The sequence below is a fragment of the Dendropsophus ebraccatus genome, chromosome 7, assembly GCF_027789765.1.
Source record: "Dendropsophus ebraccatus isolate aDenEbr1 chromosome 7, aDenEbr1.pat, whole genome shotgun sequence".
In the NCBI taxonomy this organism is placed as follows: domain Eukaryota; kingdom Metazoa; phylum Chordata; class Amphibia; order Anura; family Hylidae; genus Dendropsophus; species Dendropsophus ebraccatus.
Window position 1 is genome coordinate 88,353,233 of NC_091460.1, and position 25,695 is coordinate 88,378,927.

The following is a 25,695-nucleotide window of genomic DNA, read 5'->3' on the forward strand; positions in this document are numbered from 1 at the left end:
ATAAACCAATAATTGGCCTAATACCCCCAAATAAATTAGAATTGTCCCTTTTTCCCAGCTAAGTAGGTATGGCCGCCATTCCCATTAGAGGATGCCATGATGCAATTACAAAGCCTCTGTGCGGCCAGGACAGTAGAAACCCCCCACAAGTGACCCAATTCTGGAAACTACACCCGATAAGGAATCTAACAAGGGGGGCAGCGGGGATATTGCAACCTGGTGACGGCCACATTTGGGACGTGAAAATGAAAAAAATGGTATTTTTTATTTTCTCGGCACATGTTCTACGTAAGTGCCCGTCACCAGTGGGGTCCATATCCTCACTGCACCCCTTGTTAGATTCCTTATGGGGTGTAGTTTCCAGAATGGGGTCACTTGTGGGGGTTTTCTACTGTCCTGGCAGCACAGGAGCTTTGTAAATGCGACATGGCCTCCATCCTCCATTCCAGCCTCTAAATGGCGCTCTGTCCCTTTGGTGGCTTGCCCTGTGCCCATATGGCACATTATGCCCAGATGTGGGGTATTTTCGTACTCAGGGGAAACTACCCTACACGTTTTGTGTTCATTTTCTTTTTTAACCCCTTGTGGAAATGGAAAAAATCAAGGCTAGACCAACATTTAGTGTAATTTTTGTAAAATTTTTACTCTAAATCATTAATCTTGTCATGATTTTTTCATTTTCACAAGGGGATAAAAGATAAAAAAAACACTAAATGTGTAGCGCAATTTCCCCTGAGTACGGAAATACCCCACATGTGGACATAAAGCGCCATGCGGGTGCAGGGTAAGCCTCCGAAGGGAAGGAGCGCCATTTGGTTTTTGAAGGCTGGATTTGGATGGAATGGATTTCGAGGGGCCATGTTGCATTCAAAAGGCCCCTGCGTTGCCAAGACAGTTGAAACCCCCCACAAGTGATCCCATTATGGAAACTACACCCATCAGGGAATGTAACAAGGGGTGTAGTGAGCATATGGACCCCACTGGTGACGGGCACAAATATGGAACAATGTGACATGAAAATGAAATATTACATTTTTTACACTATAATGTTGGTTTAGCCTTGAATTTATCATTTTTACAAGGGGTTAAAAGAGGGAAAAAAAAACAAAACGTGTAGAGCAATTTCCCCCGAGTCCGTAAATACCCCATATGTGGACATAAAGCGCCATGTGGGTGCAGGGCAAGCCTCCGAAGGGAAGGAGCGCCATTTGGATTTTGGAGGTTGGATTTGGCTAGAATGGATGATGAACGCCATGTCGCATTTACAGAGCCCTCGTGCTGCCAAAACACTGGAAACCCCCCACAAGTGACCCCATTCTGGAAACTGCACCCCTCAGGGAATCTAACAAGGGGTGCAGTGAGGATATGGACCCCTTGATGACGGGCACATTTGTGCCATGAATGTGAAAAAAATTAAAATTTTCCCTTTCACGTCACATTGTTCCACATTTGTGTTCGTCACCAGTGGGGTCCATATGCTCACTGCACCCCTTATTAGATTCCTTGAGGGGTGTAGTTTCCAGAATGGGGTCACTTGTGGGGGGTTTCCAGTGTCTTGGCAGCACGAGGGCTCTGTAAATGCGACATGGCCCTTGAAATCCAGTGAAATTCAGCTTCCAAAAGCCAATTGGCGCTCCTTCCGTTTGGAGGCTCGTCCTGCGCCCCCTTGGCACTTTATCGCCACATGTGGGGTATTTCTGTACTCGGGAGAAACTGCGCTACACATTTTGTGTCTTTTTTTTCCTCTTATCCCTTTAAGAAAATGAAAAATTGAAGGCTAGAACAACGTTTTAGTGTAAAAAAATAAATTTATTTTTTTTCACGCCATATTGTTCGGAAAATCTGTGAAGCACCTGTGGGGTCCAAATGCTCACCGCACCCCTTGTTACATTCCTTGAGGGGTGTAGTTTTCTAAATGGTGTCCCTTTAGGGGTGTTTTTTAGGTTTTGGCACCCCAGAGCCTCTGCCAACCTGAAGTGGTACAGTCAAAAATGACCAAATATAACGGAGGCGTTGAAATTCACTAGGCGCTCCCTTATATCTGAGGCTTGTGGTTGCGTCAAATAGCGCAATAGGGCCACATATGGGGTATTTCTATAAACTGCAGAAACGGGGCAATAATTATTGTGGTGCATTTTTCTGGTAATAGGTTTATAATTATGAAAAATATTGGATTACAATAAAATCTCTGCACAGAAAATTAAAATTTTCAAATTTCTTACACACTTGGCTTTTATTTCTGTGACTCCCCTAAAGGGTTAAAACACTTTCTGGATATGCTTTTGCAGAGTTTGGGGGTTGCAGTTTCTGAAATTGGGTGCTTTGTGGGGCTTTCTAACACACAGGCCCCTCAAATACACTTTAAACCTGAACAGGTCCCTAAAAATATCTGATTTTGAAATTTTACTGAAAATTTGGAAATTTGCTGCTAATGTTTTAAGCTTCCTATCGTCTAAAAAAAATGAAAGATCGTTTAATAAATGCTGCCATCATAAATTAGACATGTTGCTAATGCTATTTAATATATAATTTATGTGGTATAACCACTTTCTGTATAAGCAAAAAAGTTTCAAAGTTGGAAAAATGCATTTTTCACATTATTTGGGTTTTTTTCATAAAGATTTGTTATGAGTATCGACTCCAATTTACCAGAAATGTAAAGTACAATATGTCACGAGAAAACAATCTCAGAATCAGCCGGATAGGTAAAAGCATCCCGAAGTTATTAATGAATAAAGTGACACTGGTCATATTCATAAAATTTGTCTCTGTCATTAAGGCTATTTCAGGCTCTGTCCTTAAGGGGTTAAGGTTCTGTGGTTGTGAGAAATTTTGTAATTACATGGATTTGCACAATCAGGATGCCCAGTGATTGCGTCCGAGAAGGAGTCCACCCAGTACAAAACAATAAGTTACACTGCATGTACCATACTTAATATGCCATCCTACCTAACTCATATAGTTGGTTATTGTGTATACACCTCTATGGCACACCAACCAACCTAAGATATTTTTCTTTTTACATACTAGTGTATGCTATTTCATGTCAATGTGTTATATTGCATGACATAACTTCACAGTTGATGGACTGTCTTTGTAATGCTAATATACAACTTGTTTTCATTGATCAAGTGAGCATGGCATTCCTCAGCCACATGTTTCATATCAGCTACTGACTTGGATACTTTTTTCATATATGCTTTCAGTGTCAGCTCCTATTAGACATCTTTGTCACATTCTTTTTCAGACTGGTGTTCCCACATATAGAAATACATTATTGCACTGCCGGCATGGGAGATGAGATTGTAGTTTCATTGAATGCTTCCATACTATGCTACATCACAGTTGTTCTTTTTCTGTGTGTACCTTGAATGAAGATCTTAGGACCAAAATGTTACATATTTTATTGTCTTCTCAACAAAGTCTGATTTGGAGGCTACATACTGTACAATTGCTGAGTACCTTGTTGTTCTGGTTATGAGACAATCATACTTTAAAATCGGGCATCTATAAGGTTTTCATGAAAAGCTCCAAATGCTTTTTGTATAACATTTGTAGCCTATATGAAAGCGACATTGAGTGGTGCTTATCAGCCAGTGTCTCTCTATTCATCCATGTTGTCAAGCAAACGAACAATTGTGATATTCTACTGTTGAATGCTAAATTGTGCATTTATCAGATGACTTTAGTACAATGAAGGTAGAAATCCAAGAAATGTCATATGAATCTGTGCTTTAAATATTCCCTTCTATCATGCCAAGAACAAACTGTACTACCAAGGAGTACGTGGCCATGAATAAGATTAAAGTTGACTGAATAGGAGTGACACCAGACATTTTACCATCACAGTCTTCTTTTACTAATTTGCTATTTGGCATCATTACTGATAATGTGTATGAATCGAAATGGCATGCAATGTTATGATTTATTATCTAGGCAAAGGAGTACATTTCACTAGTGCACAGGACAACCATATGGTGATCAATCTGTATAGGCGGAATGGTGTTCTATCCATCTGGATAGTCGTTTTTGTATTTGGAAATATTTCCCCAATAAAATAAATTTGTGGAACGTCTGAAATGAATAAATCATCATAGAAATGATATGCAAGCTACATCTGCTCTTTCGTAGCAATCAGCCTTTAGTGAGTTACTTTTCCATTATGATATTGCTTTGAAAGAGCTCCTAAAGCCACTTAATAAAGATTTTTTTTTAATTAATTTTAGATCCTTCCCTGGTATAGTTAGCAGTGAATTCATGACTACTTTTTCACTGTGTGGACTTGTTAACATACAGTAAATACCATGACACAGTTGGAAATTAAAGGGGTTTTCCAGCAATTTTTTTTTTCTTTCAAATCCACTGGTTTCAGAAAGTTAAATAGATTTGTAATTTACTTCTATTTAAAAATCTCAAGTCTTCCAGTACTTATCAGATGCTGTATGTCCTGCAGGAAGTGTTGTTTATTTATATTCAGAAACAGTGCTCTCTACTGACATCTCTGGCGGAGTCAGGAACTGTCCAGAGCAGCAGCAAGTCCCCATAGAAAACTTCTCCTGCTCAGGACAGTTCCTGACTCCGCCAGAGATGTCAGTAGAGAGCACTGTTTCTGAATGTAAATAAACACCACTTCCTGCAGGACACACAACAGTGTATAAGTATGGGAAGACTTGAGATTTTTAAATAGAAGCAAATTACAAATCTATTTAACTTTCTGACACCAGCTGATCTGAAAGAAATTTTTTTTTTGCTGGACAACCCCTTTAAGCATGAGGACATATTTATATAATCCTACAGTCCTACGGAACGGTGCATATGTCTACGAATTTAAACATTTGTTATGTACTAAGTGGGGGTTGTGCTGCAACAATAGATGATGGAGGAGATCGGACAAGCTTTGCATAATAAATGAAACAGTTTTCTGAAGGATGTCGCTCCCCTTCATAGCATAGCATAGATCAGTGTTATGGGCGATCTATGTATAGAGCCTGCCTGAGAGCAGACTCTATACATACGACTATCTGACAGGACTGAGGTAAGTAGCTTACTCCCGCCTGTCGGCGCATGTGATCTGGACCCCTGAGAGGGGTTAATGAGAGTCGGCTGTGCTGGACACAGATGAGAGCGGGATCGCACTCCCTGCAGCAATCTCGCTCTCATCGCAAAGCCCCCGTCAGTGTAGGAACATATATATACATTCCTACTGCACGGTGTATGTGCAGTAGGAATGTATATATACAGATTACTGAAGGGAAGGGGTTAAAGGCGGTTTAAATTGATTTATGCAAATATATTTTCCTTTTATTGGCTTTTGGTCCCTTAGTTAATGCTGGTTACATTTACACTTTGTAGTTAAGCATACATAATTTGTAATCTTACAATAATCCACACAATAAACACATGCTATTTAGCGGTGGTATTAAAATTTTCTAAATATTTCATATAACTGGTGGTATGCTTTAATTTTAAAAGAACTGTAACTGTATTAATGGCAATAAATAATAGCATAATATAAAAAACAAGAAAGGCATAAAAATAACATTTTACCAATCATAAGCAGTGACACTTAGTAAAGTTGCTTTCGCTTCTGGAGATCCTTCTATAATCTAAATGGTAATTTAATAGATTTAAGTGGCACTCTGAGGCTGATAACATTTCTTATTCGGCAGTGCTTTGTCATTGTCAAGACAATCAACTCCAAGAAAAACACAAAACATTGTCACATTCTAAAGGGTAAGAATACATGTACGCCATGTACAGGCTGAAAGAAACTCATTACAATGTTTTCCACCTTTAAAAGTGTTTTATATGGATATATGCAGACTTTTTTTTTTCATTGATTGGCTTCCGAGCTTTCAGTGCACTGCAGCTTAAAGTTATTCTCCATACCTGTGTGCTGTGAAATATATTTTACTAATACCCTGCATATATTTACTAGTATAAAGCAGTGTTTTTTTTGCATTTACAAAACTGAATGTCAGACTGGGACCTAGGAACACAGGACAAGTGAAGCCCTAAGCACCTGCCCTGCTGTCCTTTTGGAGTGATCAGCTCCTTAGTAGGCTGGCCTCCACCTGGAGACTGGTCTCTGTTCTATAATAAGTGGTACACAGAGACAAGGAAAAGACAAAACAAATACTTAGGTTTAGTTAGCCACGTCAGAATCCATCGGTAGTCGCAGTACACAATTGGTAGTCAGGGGGATAGTCGGAAAGTCAAGCCAAAGTCTAGAAACCAGGGAACAACAATCAGGATTCAACACTAGCTTAGTCACACACAAAGGAGCATGATGGGGGCACTAGTCTTATGGAGGCTGGAATCCCTGCACCAGGGCGTGATTGGGGCACAGCCCTCAGCCCCCTATCAGAGCTGACTGGCAGTGCTGGATGGCTGAGGTCGGAAGGCCGGCATAGTTTAGGGGGGCCTAGCACTAAAGCTCACACTGTCTGTCCCTCCCTGTATTCCATCCAGGTGCCGGGTTCCCTTACTGCTTATGTAGTGTGCCAGAACAGGTGTGCACAGGTGTGCCATAAGTACTTATACACCTGGGAAAATTAACTCACTCATGTTCTTACAGAAGGGGATAAAGGAAAGTGTATTGTGTTTTTTCCCTACTTTATTTCTTTTGTATACTGTACTCAGCACAGCTGAAGGTCTCAGGGGGTTAACTGTTGTTGTCACATGTTATGTTTCCTCCTATTATAGGCCTTTTGCAGACCTTTTTCCCTCTTATTTCACCCTATCACCTTTCTTCTCTCTTGCACACACACAGCCCCACCAATCACACACTATCTAGGTAACCCCTACAAAAAGGATCTAGTTCCTGGTCAGTAGAGGTGGGGAGGGACTGAGACACTCAAGCGACCTACTTGTTTCCTGCTGTTAACTACCGCTAGAATCCTAAGTACCTAAGGAGGGAGTGACGTCCTTTGAGGAGAACCTTGTCCATGTCAGGGATACCTTCAGCAACTCACAGGGCAGTATACCTGAGGTTAGGCACTGGCCCCAGTAGGACAAAGCGTGATAGCCTATGTATCCTACTATAACGCACGGCTGTTCTGCAAAGTCTTGGAAAGTCTGCTCAACCCAGTACAGGGACCTGAGACCTTGTACTACACCAGCAGGACGGGTAACCCAACACTATAGAGCAGAAGGTGGTCAGATCCAAAGTATCTATACGTGAGTATGAGTATCTTCTTCTTAAGTTATACTACTTTAGGTACACTACTACATTACACTCTCACTTCACAAAGTCTACAATAACTACCTCCTGCCTGCACCTGCATGATAAAGTCTTCTTATAATCTTGCTTTGCACTGAAGATTTTAAAGTGTCACTGTTGCTATAACTTTCAAAATCTTCAAAACACTTTTTTTCTCAAAAATAAGGAAACAGTCAGAAAACAGGAAGTCCCATGTTACCCAGGTCATCTGAGCGCTCAAAGAGAAGGCAGTCATGTGATTGATGAACACATTGAGCTGTGACACTGTACTGGCCAGAATTCATGTGTTTAGTCTTTTTTTTTCAACCAGCACAATCAGAAAATCTGCCTTCAGGAGACTGGACCTGGATTTCTGGTAAGTTCAGCTTTGTTTTACAGCATGATAACAACAAAATAAATAATAAAAGTAAATTGCAAACTTGCTTATATCACATTGACTTGATTTAGATTTTGAAAGTTAAAACCATAGTGACACTTTAAGTGAACAGAGGTTCTTCTGGTTAAGTCATTGGACTCTGGTCTATTCTTTATTGCACCTGCACCTACACACCAGGTTATACTTGGGCTATCCAAACCTTAGAGAGGGATGGGTTCTAACAAGTGCCAAAGTGACCCTACACCCATGCAGCAAACACAACACCGCATAGCTACCCTGGCGCACTTATTAATATAAATCTGCATGTATCATAAACAGCATTTACATTCCATTCCATTGCCCATTTTTTAAATAAAAGTCATAATATTCAACATATATGTACTAGAGAAGAGTGAATCAAATTTGTTTTTGCTTTGTAAGAAGTAAAAATGATCTGCGCTCATCTCCCTCAGGCTGGGAGCTCCGCGCAGAGGGAGGAATGCCTGAACAACATTGATACAGCTATGGCGGTATCCCCATTTTCCAGGTGGTATCCTCCCTCTGCACGGAGCCGCCAGCGTGAGGGAGATGAGCGCAGATTAGTTTTGCTATATACGAAGTAAAAACAAATCTTATTTGTTCATCTCTACTAAGTACTCTTTACAGCTACTTTTTTTTTTACTGGGCAACAAAGACACTTTTTTCTGTGAGACATAAGACATGAGGCCCTCTATAAAGATTTCAATTCAATAGAATTTAGTTGGAGCCTTCTTTTTTCTGACACAGAGCTTCAAATCATTTGCTTCTCATTATCATTCTCTGATCATTAAACCTATAATAATAACTTAGTATACAGTAGCTCTCTGCATGATATCTTCTAATTCTATATCTGTATAGGGGAATTATAGCTTTATATCAGAAAAAATGGAGCACTGACTGCAATAAAGATATGAAATTAATTACCATAGTAGTTTGAACCCATTTAGATGAGGAAAAAAATGATGTTCAAAAAAATATTTTCACCTTTATTAATTTCACATAGGATCATTATCAATTTTAGACATGTGTGAACATACCCTAAGGCTACGTACACAGTCCATAACAAATAGAATTAATGGTACTCACTGACGTAAAGCCAAAGCTCACTTTATTTTTGCATCATAGTAGGCACAGCAAGAAAGTGATGACTGAAGTTTGCCCTACAGTTATTTCATGTCATCTGGTCATTCATTGTGACCTTCCTGACTGTTACACTGTGCACAGATGAGCTTATACCATACCGGGGAGATCCTTATCCTGCTCTACTCTACAGGGAAGATTGCAGACATTTCCTTGCTCTTTATACCCTGAGAATGAATGGAGCCGCCATTCTCTATGGGCGTCCGACTCATCTCAGCGGCGTACGCGCACGACTTCGGGCGCTGATATCTTCGTCCCCCGACCAGCTCCAGGAACAGGACTCATCAGAAAGGGTAAGTATCCGGGGGCTGCACCGGGGGGGGGGGGGGGGGGGGACGGTCTCTGTGCCCGCGTCCCTGGTGACAGGTTCCCTTTAAGGGCTCATGGTAACAAACATATATGTTTACTTATAGTTTCTATATTAGACATATATAGAGATGAGAATTGTTACACTGTCATCACAGCAGGATGCAATTTGTAATGACTGATCAGAGCTGCGATGAAACAGAAGACACAGCAGGGATAGTGGTGAAGAATGTGCATTATATGGGCATAAAAAAATTGTGGGACTGTTCTTTAGTATTGACTAGAATAAAATTTGTTGTAAGAAGCTCAACCTTACTCTACAGCCATTACTCTACAGCCTTACTCTACAGCTCAACCTTACTCTACAGCTAAACAGCCATTTAGAATGTATTTTATTTTTTACTTTTAAAGTAATAGTAAATCAAATTTGTCGGAACACAGAAAGTTTTGCCCAAATGTGTGCACTCGTGCAGGCCAGCCACTTAATTGATGGGCCTGTAGAGCATGCATTAGGCCCTTAGACTGTGAACTGCGCACACCTGATGTAGCTGCTGCACGTTCACAGTGAAGATTCAGGACAGTGAGCTAACCATGACGTCAATTCTGTGGTGTACGGCTAGTGATGTTAATGTTGTGGCCCAAGTGATAGTCCAACACACAGGTGTGATGTTGGTACCTGTTTTGTAGATGGCTGGTTTGTGTCCCCAAGATGGTTGGTAACCTGCTGGGTTGTTGCAGGTCCCTTGGGCTCTTGTCACAGCAGTCCTGAGTGGCAACTGACCCACCTGGACTGTCGGTACCGCCACCCACAGAAAGGGGAAAAATTACCCAAGGTGTGCAGTGTGCGGTGCTGTGTGTATAGGTGCCGGTGCCTACAGAAGATGACAGAGTCCCAGTAGTATAAAAATAGAACAGCTTTACTGTCAGGTTCTTCAATATAACAATACACGTTTTACATGTAGATAAATCTTTACACAGACTTTAGGTAGAGTGGAGTAGAGGAGAGGAGAGGTGTTGGCCAGAGGAGCCCTAACCCAGTGTAGCAATGTACTCTTCCGGAACCTGAAGATGTCTTTGTAGTGAATAGTCACTTGTACTTGTGTATAGACTTAGTCTGACCACCTTCTGGCTTCTGGTATCGTCACACCCATCCCGGTCGGGTAGTACAAGCCCCAGCCGTGGTTATCTGGGTGTAGCTAAGGTGTCTGAGATGTCCCAGTTCCCTGCACTGCGCGATAGGATACATAGACCTTCTTTACGGTAACTTTGTCCTATCGAGGTTAGTTCCTCCTGTTTCAGGATACTGCCCTGCTCGGTTTTGACGTTTTATCTGACGTGGGTCAAGGTGTTCCTTGGTGACCTCTCCCTCTAAGGTTCTTAGCACTGCATACTGGTAGTGGTAGTAGCAACAGAACTGGTCGTCCCTAACTGCATATGTACACTTTTATGATCAGACTAGACTGACTTGTTTGTCCCCGGCAGGGGTCCTGGCATAAGCCAGGCCGTGGCTAAACTACAGCAGGAACAATTGTCTTTTTGTTTTTCCTCTCTGCACTTCCTCCACCAGTGAAACTCCTCCTACAGGGGCCTCTGTATGTTCTCTCTGTGAGTGGTGGAGATGAGTGTGTACAGGCAAAAGAAGAAAGATAATAGGTTAGAAGAAAAGAGCCCCTCCTAATGGTCAGCAACAAACACGTGGCACACATAAAACATTACCCAATACTGACTTTAGCTGTACATATAAACACATAAGCATATAGAAAACACTGACACCTAGTGGTGAAACTTTAAAATACCTCATCACCACTTTAACATGAGAGAAAAGGTTTTTTGATAGGTGCACAGAAGAAACAAAAACACCCGTGGTGGGACAGCACACATCTTGAGTTCTGTGGTGCGCTAAAACCTGATGCCAAAAAGAACAACCTCCATTTGGTGAAGTGAATGAACATCCTGCTGGGTTTTCGAAGGGATGCGCTGTCAGTGACATAGCACAAGGATTTTTACATCTCTTGTCTAATTTAGGTAAAATACTATTTGTGGTAACCCAAGAAGCAGGGTGTTCACCGGGGAGAGAAGAATAGACAACCTGTAGGTTCCGATCTCACAAAATATATTAGTATGGCTTCTGGTTTGCGCTAACTTGTAAGTTTAATTGCTCTATTGACCCTTACGTACCCCGGTTAGTGTCTCCTGTTCTACTTTAGTATGTCTATATGGCAACTGCTCCACTAACCTGCAGCTCTGAGTTGTCTCGGTGCCCGGTTTTACCACACTGGTGCAGTGTCTGTGCCGATGGAGTCTTGCAGTTGGAATCTGTCCTCAGGGGTGATAATCCTGCATATGTCGGGAGACATTTATTTGGGGACAGTGGTGTTGGGGGGTTATTAATATGATCAAATAACCCCCTACCCCCCCCCCCCCACCACCACCACCACCACCATATTGTCATCCTAATGCAATAGTAAAGCTATGGGAAACATAGTGGATGGCAATACAGGGTGGGATGGTTGTGTGTGTGTGTGGGGGGGGGGTGCAGCTTTACGCCAGGAGCCGTTCATTTGGGGGTTGGGGGTACAGGAGGGGGGTTACCATGATCACAGAATCCCGCTGTATTGTCCTTTCTGCAATGAAAAAGCTATATTCAGATTAATCATTGTCATGTGAAGGGCAGGGCTTCAGTTTGGGAGCCATCTTTTTTACGATGTTGCTTCATGTTTTATGGACAATTTAATTTAATACAATTGGTGAAAAAATGCAAGTGCTGTTGTTTTTCAAATAGGAGGAGCAAAAAGCGCAAATACAAAATATGATAAGTCATCAAAGGTTTAGGGAAATACTGTTCATTCATTACAGGGCAATATGCACATGCTGTTTTCTTGTACATGAGACCTGCGTAAACCTTGACGTTTCTCCACAATCTAGATTTGGTATTTCATACATGAATCTTACAAAAACATGGCCATGGAAAGAGACCAACACTTTCAGTTGCAAAATATAATGTAGGTTGGGGGTCCCGGGCTAATATAGGATAGCATAGGCCATCAAATGCTTATCGGAAGGGTGCCAACTAGAGATGAGCGAGTAGTGAAATATTCGACTTTCGAGAATTCGAATCGAATAGGCAGCTCCCTAAACGATGCCAACACCTCCGGAGTGACACTGTGACATCAGGGAGAGCATGCCTGGGTGCACCCAACACCCCAAAATCGCAGTATAATGCCACTCTCCGCAGTTGCGAAGGAAAAATATTTGCAAACACTTTATGAATGTTTACGGCAATGTTCACACATTTCCTTCGTATTTCGTGCGCAACGTTACATACATGATTCCAATGTGCGTCCGTAGAGCGTCACGTTATTCGCGCGTATTAGGCAACTGGCACAATAGGTATCACTTGTCTTTTACTAGGCAACTAGCACAATAGGTATCACTTGCCTTTTAATGGGCAACTGGCACAATAGGTATCACTTGCCTTTTACTGGGCAACTGGCACAATAAGGTATCACATGCCTTTTACTGTGCAACTGGCACAATATGTATAATGTTTATGTGCCCTTAGTGGGCTAAACCAGGGACACTATAAGTCACTTGTACACACAGGGTACTGGAATGAATACAGCTGCTGATGCTGTTATATCATCTATGTCTTAGCACTGAGAAATGCTTTGGATTCAAATATGACCTTTTTCGCTGGATGTTAACCCTGAAAAGGACTTTTGGGTTCAGTAGTAATCCTGTCTAACCAAAACGCTACTAAAACCTATCTCTCCCTGCTCGAAGATCTATCCCTGGCTAGGTTGAAAGCGCATCTGCGGTCGAGAGGCGGAAGTCAATTATTAAATATTCGAGGTAATTTGGTTCAGCCATCCAATGAGGGTAGACACCGTTATTGCGCTGCGTGCGTACTCCCAGGGTCCCTCAGGGCCTCCCTGCATGGTGATTGGATTAAAAAAAGCCCCATGTATGATGGGAGGGCTTTCGAATGTTTCCCGCGTATTCGCCACACTACTTGATTGAATTTGAAGCTTTCGAATACCGCAATATTCAATCTAATACCATACCATCTCGATCTAATCGTATTCGCTCATCTCTAGTGCCACACCCACTATCAGCTACTTGGCACCTGAACTAACAAGTGAACTTGGCTGATTGGCTAACCTGAACTAACAAGTAAACTTGGCTGATTGGAGCAGTTGGCTCCATTCACCACATAGTGGTGGTAACATATTACTGCAGCTCCAAACCAATTAACTTAAATGGGAGCCAAGTGGGGTAGTCATAAATCCTATTAACTCGGAAAACCCTTTAACATTTTTTTTCTTATGACTCAATAAAGAAATGGCCTGAAAATAGAAGAGTGATGGCTAGATGGATAGATAATAGTCACTGGTGAAAAGGTTACATGCAAGATTATTGAGCCCAATAACTAAATTGTTTCCTTTTCAGTTTTAACCTTAGAAACTGATTTTTTTTTTTTACAGTGTTAAATTAAAGAGAGATAACCATAAAGCGGAAATAAGTGATAACAAGAAAGCCATAGAAAGTAAAAAAGAAGGTTAATTAGATATTAGCATTACTGAAATAGACAAGTGAGATTTATAAGTCACATTTTCCGTTTGAATCCTTTAGATAAAAAAGAAGTGGATGAAAAGCTTTTGTAAAAAGCCTTGATAACACATACACGCAATTACTCAAGTGTTCCCAGGACTTTTTCTAGGTTTATTCTTTTTAAAATAAATGAGTAAAGTTTTGTACCATATCATGCCAAGCTCCTTTACCCCTCATTGATAAACTTTAACACCTTCCCACTCTGCACTTACTACTCACACGAGAAGCCAATGATGCAAACCACTGTACATTTACAGCACTATGTTAGAATGTCACTGTGTCAAGGGTCATGCTGACACAGAGGTGATAACTGCTTGCTAGCCCTAGCAATTGTTGTGATAGTGAATGAAGAGTGACTAGTTACAGTGTCACAATAATAAAAAAAATAATCATCTAGCAGCATACACTCTTATGTTTCCATCAGTTTTCCCATGCACTCTGGGTATATTTTGGAAAACGGTAAAAAAAAAAAAAAAAAACTATTGGGTTGAATTTGGTTATGTAGGCATACCTGCTATTTGATGTACAAAAGTTGTAGAGTACATAGAAATTGCAATCAACTGTGTTACATATTGCTGACTCATGTTGACTGTGGTTTTGGCAACATCATATATTTATATAAGAGAAATAGATCAGTGATCTCAGGGAGACCAGACAAAGATAACACTGCCGGCTGCTGGTTAAAGCGCTCAATGCAGTGAAATCCTAGGTGCATTGCCCCATGGGAAACATGAATATGCAAAAAAAGAGCCTGTGGAGCCTCATTCAAGAGTCTCGAAACACAGGACTAGCCAGATATCCCTCCGGGAAGGACTCAGCCAAGGGGTGGCTCCTGTAGGCCGCATAAGTCAATGTAATGACAAGGGAAAAACCAAGGCCAGGTATTCATCCACGGACAGCTGTTTCGGGGTATTGCCCCTCATCAGTGTGGAGCAGGATTCTGGTGGGAGCAAGATTTAGTAAATCAATAAGAGAAACATATATTTTACTTAAAAAAACAGACTGCAATAAATGTGTAATTTGTTGTCTGGACTAGGTTGAGAAATCACCTGCTAATAGGTAATTTTTTACCTGTAATCCAGTGGTTTACAAAGGGTCTGTATTCACATAGAAAACTTGGAAAATAATGACTTCCTGTAAAGCACTGGACCCTTAGTTTGTAGCCATCCACTGTATTCAATATATTGAGCGAACAAAACTAACATCAATTTATTGTGTGTCAGTACATTGTTAAAGCAAATGTACCACTAGGTGTTTTTTACATGAATAGATCAGCACCAGCACAGGGATGCCGGTGCCGCAGTTCTTTTTTTGAACCACCGCCCGATCCCACTCACGGCAACAGTCTATTCCCAGGCACCAGCCAGACATGAAGCACTGGGGGGCGGCTCTGCCGGCCCCCAGTGTAACAAAGCCCCCTCTCCTTTGTGACGTGGCTCCATTTTAACTGCAGGGGTTAATGGCGGGTGGACACACAATTACGGTGGCCCATCATTAACAGTTAGGAGCTACTGAGTGGATATGAGGTCACCAAGGGTCTATCATCAGACGTGCCAAAAGCGTGAGATACTGGAGAAAATTCCCACCATCAAAGCAGCAGCCGAATTTTTGTGTGATGCTCCTATTGACTCCCTGGCATTGGCCTCTAAAATCATGTCTGCCTCCGACATGGCCTGGGGACTTAGCCTTCAAGAACCACGTTTGCGCTTTGCCCTTCCAGACGGAATCAAAGTTTGTCTCTCAGCTGAAGGATATCCTGAAGGACCTTCATGAGAACAAAGCTTCTACTTTCCCTCTCCCTAAGAAGGCTCCTTTTAAATCCACCAGGAGACAGACGAAGTCCTCACTGAAACCACTGAGCGATTACAGAACCAACAGGTTCAGGCCCTTCTACCTCATCCAAAGGCAAGACTTGATCAAAGAAGGACCCGCAGTTATGATGCCAATTTACCAACACTGGCTGTCGGGGGCAGGCTAAGGTGGTTTCTACCCCAATGGGAAAGATCAACAACCGACAAATGGGTGCTGTCTGTAATAATAAACTGGTACTGTCTAGAATTGGACTCATTACCCCCGGACAGTTTCTTCCAGAACATTCTGTCAGATCCAGGTATCCTTCCTCTAGTGAAGGAATTCATAACCAAGGAGGCCTTGGAGCCTGTCCCCCTTTAAGACAGAGGAAAAGGTTTTTATTCTCGAGTTTTCTTTGTATCAAAACAGAACTGAAAATTCAGGTTGGTCATCGACTTGTCACATTTAAACAAGTACATAAAGAAGGCCACATTCAAGATCGGTTATTCCTCTAGTCAACAAGAACGACTTCCTGGCGTACATAGAACTTACCGACACATACTTACATATCCCAATTGCAGTTTGTCATCACAAGTAACTAAGGGTAGCCCAGTTGGTCAACAACCAAACGTACCACCTACAATTTACCTGCCTTCTGTTCGGCCTGTCATCTGCACCAAGAGTATTCACAAAGGTGTCAATTGTCTTAACAGCGGTCCTCAGAATCCAGGGCCTAAGAGTCATCCCATATCTGGACGACTGGCTGCTCATAGCCAAATCTGAGTCCATCCTGAGTCTACATATCCAGAAGACGATTTGACTCCTTCAAGACCATGGGTTTTTAATTAACCAGAAGTCACAGTTGATACCATCCCAGTCATTGATATTCAAGGGGGTTCCTGATAGATTCGGTGGAAATGAAGCTCCTCCTTTCTCAGGACAGAGTCACCAGGTTGAAGAAGCAGGTCTCCGTTTTGAGGTCGCATCCTTCAGCATCACTAAGGAGTGCTCTGAGAGCCTTGGGAACGCTTACTTTCATCTTGGACACAGTCCCTTGGGCCAGAGCCCACATTTGTCCTCTTTAGAGGGAGATTTTGTCAAGCTGGGACAAGATCGTTCTCTAGATCGTCCCATTTCTATTACAGAACACACACGGGAGAATCTAGCCTGGTGTCTGAAGCCTTCCAATCTCTTGAAGGGTGTTCCAGAAGGAGAAGACAATTCTGACGACAGACACCTCTCAGTATGGATGGGGAGCCCATACCCAGAACTGCTGGGTCCAGAGAAAATGGTCTTACAGGGAAAGCAAGATGGCATCCAATCGGAGGGAACTCTGAGCTATAAAACTTGCTTTGTTCCACTTCAAACTCTCTCTCAGGCCACAATGTGGCGGACAGACAACTTATCTGCAGTATTCTACCTCAACAAGCAGGGGGCATCAGGAGCCAATCCCTGCTGGAAGAAAGCCAAGCGTCATCTACTAGATCTCTCGGCAGTCCACATCAGAGGGACCCTGAATTTCACAGCGGACTGGCTGAGTCGTCATTATCTTCATCTGGGAGAGTGGGAACTCTGGAAGGAAGTATTTCATCTAGTGACGATGAAATTCGGGTGTCCAGACCTCTACGTGTTTGCCACTCGGGCGAACAAGAAACTTCCCAGGTTCTGTTTCAGAAATCAAGCAGACCATCCGACGATTCTGGACAGGCTGTCAATCCCTTGGAAAGGGATTTTCGTCTATGCCTACCATCAACCCGCATCGATACAGAAAACTCTGAGGAGGGTGAAGGAGGAATGGGCGAAGACTTTGATGATCCTCACTTACTGGCCTCAGAGGCCTTGGTTCTCGCTGGCCCAGTCTTTAGCAAAAGGCAGGATATGGAAGCTACCCTGCAATCCAAATCTCCTGACACAGAACGGCCTACATCACCCCAAAGTCAGCCTATTACAATTGGCGGCCTGGAAAATGAATTATGATTAACGCAAAAAGAGCCAGTACCCGGAAAAAATATGAAGGCATCTGGAAAACCTTCTCAGCTACTTCAATGGACTACTCTCTGTCATCAGTGTTAAACTTCCTTCAGAGAGGTCTTGATCAAGGACTTAAATTCAATACGCTTAGAGTCCAGTTCACTGCAATAAACTCTTTTTTGGGAGGTAGGTTCTCTAACGAACTTCTAGTTGCGACCTTCCTTAAAGGTGTCAAGAGTCTCTGTCCTCCCACCAGACCTCCCATTTCATCCTGGGACCTCCAGATCTTGCTTGAAGCACTGAAGTTACCTCCCTTTGAACCATTAGAATCTGCTGATCTGCAATACCTCATAATCATGGAAAACAACCTTTCTTGTTGCAATTGCGTCAGCCAGGAGGGTCAGAGAAATTCAGGCCTTGTCATCTAGAGAGCCTTATTTTAGAGATCTTGGAAATGCTGTGAACCATGCCGGGATTTACTCCTAAAGTGGCTACTTCTATTGATCAAGAAGTCATCTTACCAAGTTTACCTCCATCTGATTCAGGTGAAGATCCCTTAGATGTACGACGAGCAGTACTTATCTATTGGGACAGGATCAAATACTTTAGAAAGGATGAGAATCTGTTTCTAAAATATGAAGGATAATCCAGAGGTGTTAAAGCTTCAAAATACCTTATCTTCAAATTGATCAGGAGTAAGATACAATTCTGCTATTCTGCACAAGACCTTCAAATTCCGGATGGAATTAAGGCCCATTCTACCAGAGCGGTCTCAATATCCTGGGTGGAAGCTTTTAGTGTTTCTCTACAAGAAATTTGTAAAGTGGCGGCGTGGTCAACAAGCTCCGCATTTGTGAAACACTCCCATCTGGATGTCACTGGGGGAACAGCCTTAGGCTCTACAGTATTGAAATCTTGAGTATTGGCTTTTTGACCCCCCCCCCCCTTTTGTTTTGGACACTGCTGTTTAATCCCATTGTGTGCTGCCTGAGGACCCAGAAACTAGGGAATTTTGTATACTTACCTACCTGGAAATTCCCGTTCCTGGAGTCCGAAGGCAGCACAACACACCCTCCCTAAGTAAATGTTAATGCTGCATACAAACTCTGTTTTGGTGTGGTTACTGCTACCTCTTATACCTAGTGACCTCTTTGATTGCTGAGCATGTCTCTTTTGACTTGCACTAGGGATCCTAGACTTAACCCATTGTGTGCTGCCTTCCGACTCCAGGAACAGGAATTTTCAGGTAGGTAAGTATACAAAATTCCCTAGCTTCCGCCGCAGGAGTGCCGGTACTGCAAGAGATCAGCTGTCATTAATTACATTGCATGACATGCTGTAAAAAATGTTTATGTCATGAAAGAGATCAAAAAGTCATATACACTCACCGGCCACTTTATTAGGTACACCATGCTAGTAACGGGTTGGACCCCCTTTTGCCTTCAGAACTGCCTCAATTCTTCGTGGCATAAATACAACAAGGTGCTGGAAGCATTCCTCAGAGATTTTGGTCCATATTGACATGATGGCATCACACAGTTGCCGCAGATTTGTCGGCTGCACATCCATGATGCGAATCTCCCGTTCCACCACATCCCAAAGATGCTCTATTGGATTGAGATCTGGTGACTGTGGAGGCCATTTGAGTACAGTGAACTCATTGTCATGTTCAAGAAACCAGTCTGAGATGATTCTAGCTTTATGACATGGCGCATTATCCTGCTGAAAGTAGCCATCAGATGTTGGGTACATTGTGGTCATAAAGGGATGGACATGGTGAGCAACAAAACTCAGGTAGGCTGTGGCGTTGCAACGATGCTCAATTGGTACCAAGGGGCCCAAAGAGTGCCAAGAAAATATTCCCTACACCATGACACCACCACCACCAGCCTGAACCGTTGATACAAGGCAGGATGGATCCATGCTTTCATGTTGTTGACGCCAAATTCTGACCCTACCATCCGAATGTCGCAGCAGAAATCGAGACTCATCAGACCAGGCAAGGTTTTTCCAATCTTCTACTGTCCAATTTCGATGAGCTTGTGCAAATTGTAGCCTCAGTTTCCTTTTCTTAGCTGAAAGGAGTGGCACCCGATGTGGTCTTCTGCTGCTGTAGCCCATCTGCCTCAAAGTTGGAGGTACTGTGCGTTCAGAGATGCTCTTCTGCCTACCTTGGTTGTAACGGTTGGCTATTTGAGTCACTGTTGCCTTTCTATCAGCTCGAACCAGTATGCCCATTCTCCTCTGACCTCTGGCATCAACAAGGCATTTCCGCCCACAGAACTGCCGCTCACTGGATGTTTTTTCTTTTTTGGACCATTCTCTGTAAACCGTAGAGATGGTTGTGCGTGAAAATCCCAGTAGATCAGCAGTTTCTGAAATACTCAGACCAGCCCTTCTGGCACCAACAACCATGCCACGTTCAAAGGCACTCAAATCACCTTTCTTCCCCATACTGATGCTCAGTTTAAACTGCAGGAGATTGTCTTGACCATGTCTACATGCCTAAATGCACGCCATGAGTTGCCGCCATGTGATTGGCTGATTAGAAATTAAGTGGTAACGTGCAGTTGGACAGGTGTACCTAATAAAGTGGCCGGTGAGTGTATATGTAAATTTTGTAGCAATAAGAACTATACATCTTCCTGCAAAAAATGAGCCCAAAACCAGCTCTGTCGTGTGAAAGATAAAAATGCTATGGATCTTGCAATGTAGCGACAGCTTTTGTGTTTTTTTTTTCAGGAAGTTAGTTTCTATTGTGCCAAAGTAGTAATAGTTAAAAAAAACTATACAAATTCAGTATGAACATAACCGTAGTGACCCAGAGAATATATTAATTATATTATTTTCACCGCACACTGAATAGCGTATGTTTAATATTTCAAAAACAGGTAAAATAAAAAAATTCCCAATTTTTCATATTTTTTTCACAAAAAAACACATGAGATACTAATCCAATTTTGCCACTATTATAAAGTACAATATGTCACACAAAAAAAAATCTTAGAATCACTAGCATTCGTTAATGCGTTACGGCGCTATAACCGCATAAAGTGAGACAGGTCAGATTTGGAAAACTGAGCTTGGTCATTAAAGCTCAAACTAGCTGCGGCACTAAGAGGTTAAAAGATGGGTGCCAAAGTCGATCTTAAAGGACAGGTGCCAAATTCGCTCTTAAAGAGCCGGGGCCAAATTAGCACTTAAAGGGCTGGTACCTATTGCTTTTAAAGGAACGGTATCGAAGTTGCTCTTAAAGGGATGGTACATAAGCTGCTTTTAAAGGGACATCACTAAAGTCACTTCTAAAGGGACAGCACCAAAGTCGCTCTTAAAGAGGCGGCGCCAAAATAGTTCTTAAAGGGCCAGCACAAAATTTTCTCTTAAAGGGACAACACCAAAGTCGCTCTTCAAGGAGTGGCACCAAAATTGCTCTTATAGGAACAGTACTAAAGTCACTCTTCAAGGGGCCGTACCTAAGTCGCTTTTAAAGGGACAGTACATAAGTCATTCTTATATGGACAGCACCAAAGTCACTCTTAAAGTGATGGCCCCACAGTTGCTCTTAAAGGGAAGACACTGTTAAAGGGGCCTTCTTTTCAAGCACTATGTATTTTCTCCTGGAAATGCACATCTAGTTATGAAATGGAATCCTTAACCAAACTAAAGGAAAAGTAAGGATGGACACCACTTTGCGTAGGTTTAAATGCATAAAAGGAAGAAATTAACCCCATTAACTCTTTCTGACAATTACTAGAAAAATAGGGTGGGATTTGGTGCTTTCAATGCTGGACCTAGATCACTTAGAAACCAGCCTTGCTTTCGGAAGTATTGCAAGAAAAAAAAAAGATAGGATCAGATCTGTATGCATGTACAAAATAGGGAACAAAAATAACAACAATACATGGTGATAGCATCACCCCTGCCTATGAGCTCATTTACATGGGTCAATTATCAGCAGTGGCGGAATTAATGCACCCTGGGCCCCGGGCTGTTGCCCTAGCACCCCCCCCTTAACATATTGCCACCTGCCCCAATTGCAGCTGGTTCCACTGCCAGCCCAGCCCCCCTCCCCTAAGCCCTCAATGGTCCATGTTCCGGTCCCAGCACCCCCCATTGCCTAAGAAAAATAACGTAAATGTTAAAATGTCTCACACAGACACAGGCTGCTCCTGAGCCGGAGGCGGCCGCTGCTGCTCCTCTTCGTCATGGGCGGCACAGACTCAGTCAGCTCACGTCACATGACTCAAGCTCACATCACGTGACTCACGACGCCAGCTTCTTCACAATGTAGTGCCGTGTCCCGCCCACCTGGAGCAGCGTTTAGCCGCACTGACACTGTACGCAGAGGAGCATAGTGCCGCAACAGAGGGTGAGTTCCTGTTCAGCCACGGGAAATCTGGGAGGTGGGGGGGGCGGTGGACTCCAGGGACAGCGCACACCACAGCAGGCACAGCACATCTCGGGGCACACCTAGCACACCTTGGGGCACACCTACCAAATAAAGTTTGACAAAATACTGAAAAAAAAACGTAATTTGGTAACTCACAGGTGACGTCTTCTTTGATCTGAGGCAATCGCTCTCCGTTTCCTCTCCATCTTGACCGGACCACCATGATGATTTCTTCAAGCTACAATTCATCTTTTCAGAACCTGTCAGACAAACATCTTAGACTCCGCACATTTCCAGCAACTTCCTTCCCTTTTTCCCACCCATAGGCTCCCATACAGTAGTAACTGCACTGTTTGGTGTCACGTGCAGTAAAGTAAGGAGGTTTGTGGGTCCCGTATGTAGGATCCCGTGCTGTGCCCCCCATATAGTAATAATGTCCACATGCTGTGCCCTCCATATAGTAAAAATGCCCTCTGTCCCCATAGTAATGTCCCCTGCCCCCATAAAATGCCACCTGTTCTCCCTCAACACAATAGAATAAAAAAATAAAATCAAAATAAAAACTCACTAATCCGGGTGGGGGACGGGTCCTCTTCTCCCTTGTGTGCACCTTGTGGATCCACCAGCAGGCGTGATGACGTCATCGCTCTACGCCTGCTGGTGAGATCGCATCCACGCAGGGTTGAGACTAGAATGAAGTTGTTTGAAGAAGGTCCTCCCCCTGGAGTCTGTATTCTAGCTTCCTCACCATAGAGCAGGCTAGAATGGAGTTGCTAGAAGGAGTTGCCAGACATTATTACAATCAGGAGGCATTACATGAGGTATACCGGGGGGAACTACAACTCCCAGCATGTCCAGCCTGTTATTATGGGAGATCGGAGGACATCACAGGAGGAGATATAAGAGGAGAACTACAACTCCCAGCATGGACAGCCTGTTATTATGGGAGATCAGAGGACATTACAGTAGGAGATATAAGAGAAGGACTACAACTCCCATCATACACAGGGGAGGTATAAGTGAGCCCCGCCCCCTCATGTCACATGACAATGATCACAGGTCCTTCATCCATTAGCATCCTCTCCCATTCTCAGCCCCGCCCCCTTATGACGTCACCACAGGTCCTTCCCCATTGCTCTGCAGTAAACACGGCAGGTCCTTCTTCTAACAACTCCATTCTGCCGTGCAGGGCCGTTTTAATACATTGGTGGGCCCAGTGCACAGCCCTCAAGAGTGGGCCCCCCCTTCCCTTTCGGCACATTGTATAATGTACTGAATTTGCCCCCACACTGTATCAAGAGCCCCAATACATACAGTAGTTACCTTATAACACTATTTCCACCATACAGTGATTACATATTACATAAAAACTGCACTAAACAAAACAGAAATATATCACCAATGATACCATTACATAATACCGCCACATCATGACCCCTAACACTACAACCCTATAACAGAGTGCAGTTACATCCAGTGACTCACCGGGGGCGTCTTCTCCGATCAGAGTCTGTCACCTTTTCTTTTTCTCTCCATCCAGCCTGGGCCACCTTGAAGTCTTCTCCTGGCTGTGAATCTTCTCTCCAGAATCTGCCAGACAAATATTTTAGGCTCCAACACATCCAGTAGTTAGGTCCCTTATACCCCTATACAGTAGTAACACCCCTCTGTACCCCTACATAGTTACACCCCTCTGTGCCTCCATAGTTTTAAGGTGTCCCTGTAGTATACAGACCCTCATGTGCTCCTCTAGTTATATACAGTCCTGCTGTGCGCTCCCCCATTAGTATATAGCCCCCCTGTGCACTCTCCCCAGTAGTATAAAGCCCCCCCTGTGCTCTCCCACAATAGTATATAGCCCCCCTGTGCTCTCCCACAATAGTATATAGCCCCCCTGTGCTCTCCCACAATAGTATATAGCCCCCCTGTGCTCTCCAATAGTATATAGACCCCTATGCTCTCCCACAATAGTACATAGCCCCCCTGTGCTCTCCCCCAATAGTATATAGCCCCCCTGTGCTCCCCCCCCCAATAGTATATAGCCCCCTGTGCTCTCCCCAATAGTATATAGCCCCCCTGTGCTCTCCATAATATATAGCACCCCTGTGCTCTCCCCCATAGTATATAGACCCCTGTGCTCCCCAATAGTATATAGCTCCCTGTGCTCCCCAATAGTATATAGCTCCCCTGTGCTCCCCAATAGTATATAGCTCCCCTGTGCTCCCCAATAGTATATAGCCCCCTGTGCTCCCCAATAATATATAGCTCCCCTGTGCTCCCCCACAGTATATAGCCCCCTGTGCTCCCCCATAGTATATAGCCCCCTGTGCTCCCCCATAGTATATAGCCCCCTGTGCTGCCCAGTAGTATATAGCCCCCTGTGCTCCCCAGTAGTATATAGCTCCCCTGTGCTCCCCAGTAGTATATAGTCCCCTGTGCTCCCCCATAGTATATAGCTCCCCTGTGCTCCCCCATAGTATATAGACCCCTGTGCTCCCCATAGTATATAGACCCCTGTGCTCCCCAGTAGTATATAGTCCCCTGTGCCTCCCCATAGTATATAGCTCCCCTGTGCTCCCCCATAGTATATAGCCCCCTGTGCTCCCCCATAGTATATAACTTCCCTGTGCTCCCCCATAGTATATAGCTCCCTGTGCTCCCCCATAGTATATAGCCCCCCTGTGCTCCCCATAATATATAGCTCCCCCATAGTATATAGCTTCCCCATAGTATATAGCTCCCCTGTGCTCCCCGATAGTATATAGCTCCCCTGTGCTCCCCCATAGTATAAAACTCACCTGTGCTCCCCCATAGTATATAGCTCCCCTGTGCTCCCCAGTAGTATATAGCCCCCTGTGCTCCCCAATAGTATATAGCCCCCTGTGCTCCCCCATAGTATATAGCCCCCTGTGCTCCCCCATAGTATATAGCCCCCTGTGCTCCCCCATAGTATATAGCCCCCTGTGCTCCCCCATAGTATATAGCTCCCCTGTGCTCCCCAGTAGTATATAGCCCCCTGTGCTCCCCCATAGTATATAGCCCCCTGTGCTCCCCCATAGTATATAGCTCCCCTGTGCTCCCCAGTAGTATATAGCCCCCTGTGCTCCCCCATAGTATATAGCCCCCTGTGCTCCGACATAGTGTATATAGCCCCCTGTGCCCCCCCCATAGTATATAGCCCCCTGTGCTCCCTCATTGTATATAGCTCCCTGTGCTCCCCAGTAGTATATAGCCCCCTGTGCTCCCCAGTAGTATATAGCCCCCTGTGCTCCCCCATAGTATATAGCCCCCTGTTCTCCCCCATAGTATATAGCCCCCTGTGCTCCCCAGTAGTATATAGCCCCCTGTGCTCCCCAGTAGTATATAGCCCCCTGTGCTCCCCCATAGTATATAGCCCCCTGTTCTCCCCCATAGTATATAGCCCCCTGTGCTCCCCAGTAGTATATAGCCCCCTGTGCTCCCCCATAGTATATAGCTCCCCTGTGCTCCCCCATAGTATATAGCTCCCCTGTGCTCCCCAGTAGTATATAGCCCCCTGTGCTCCCCCATAGTATATAGCCCCCTGTGCTCCCCCATAGTATATAGCCCCCTGTGCTCCCCCATAGTGTATATAGCCGCCTGTGCCCCCCCCATAGTATATAGCCCCCTGTGCTCCCCAATAGTATATAGCTCCCCCTCCCATATAACATTGAAAAAACCTCTTCTCTTCCCTCTTGTGGCCGCACTTCCTGCGGTCACAAGAGGCTGCACTCCCCTTACCCTCGCGCCGACGCTCCAGTGACGTCGGGCGCTAGAGGGAGAGTGCGGCCTCTTGTGACCGCAGGAAGTGCGGCCACAAGAGTGACTGACAGGGAGGGAGCCAATGGCTCT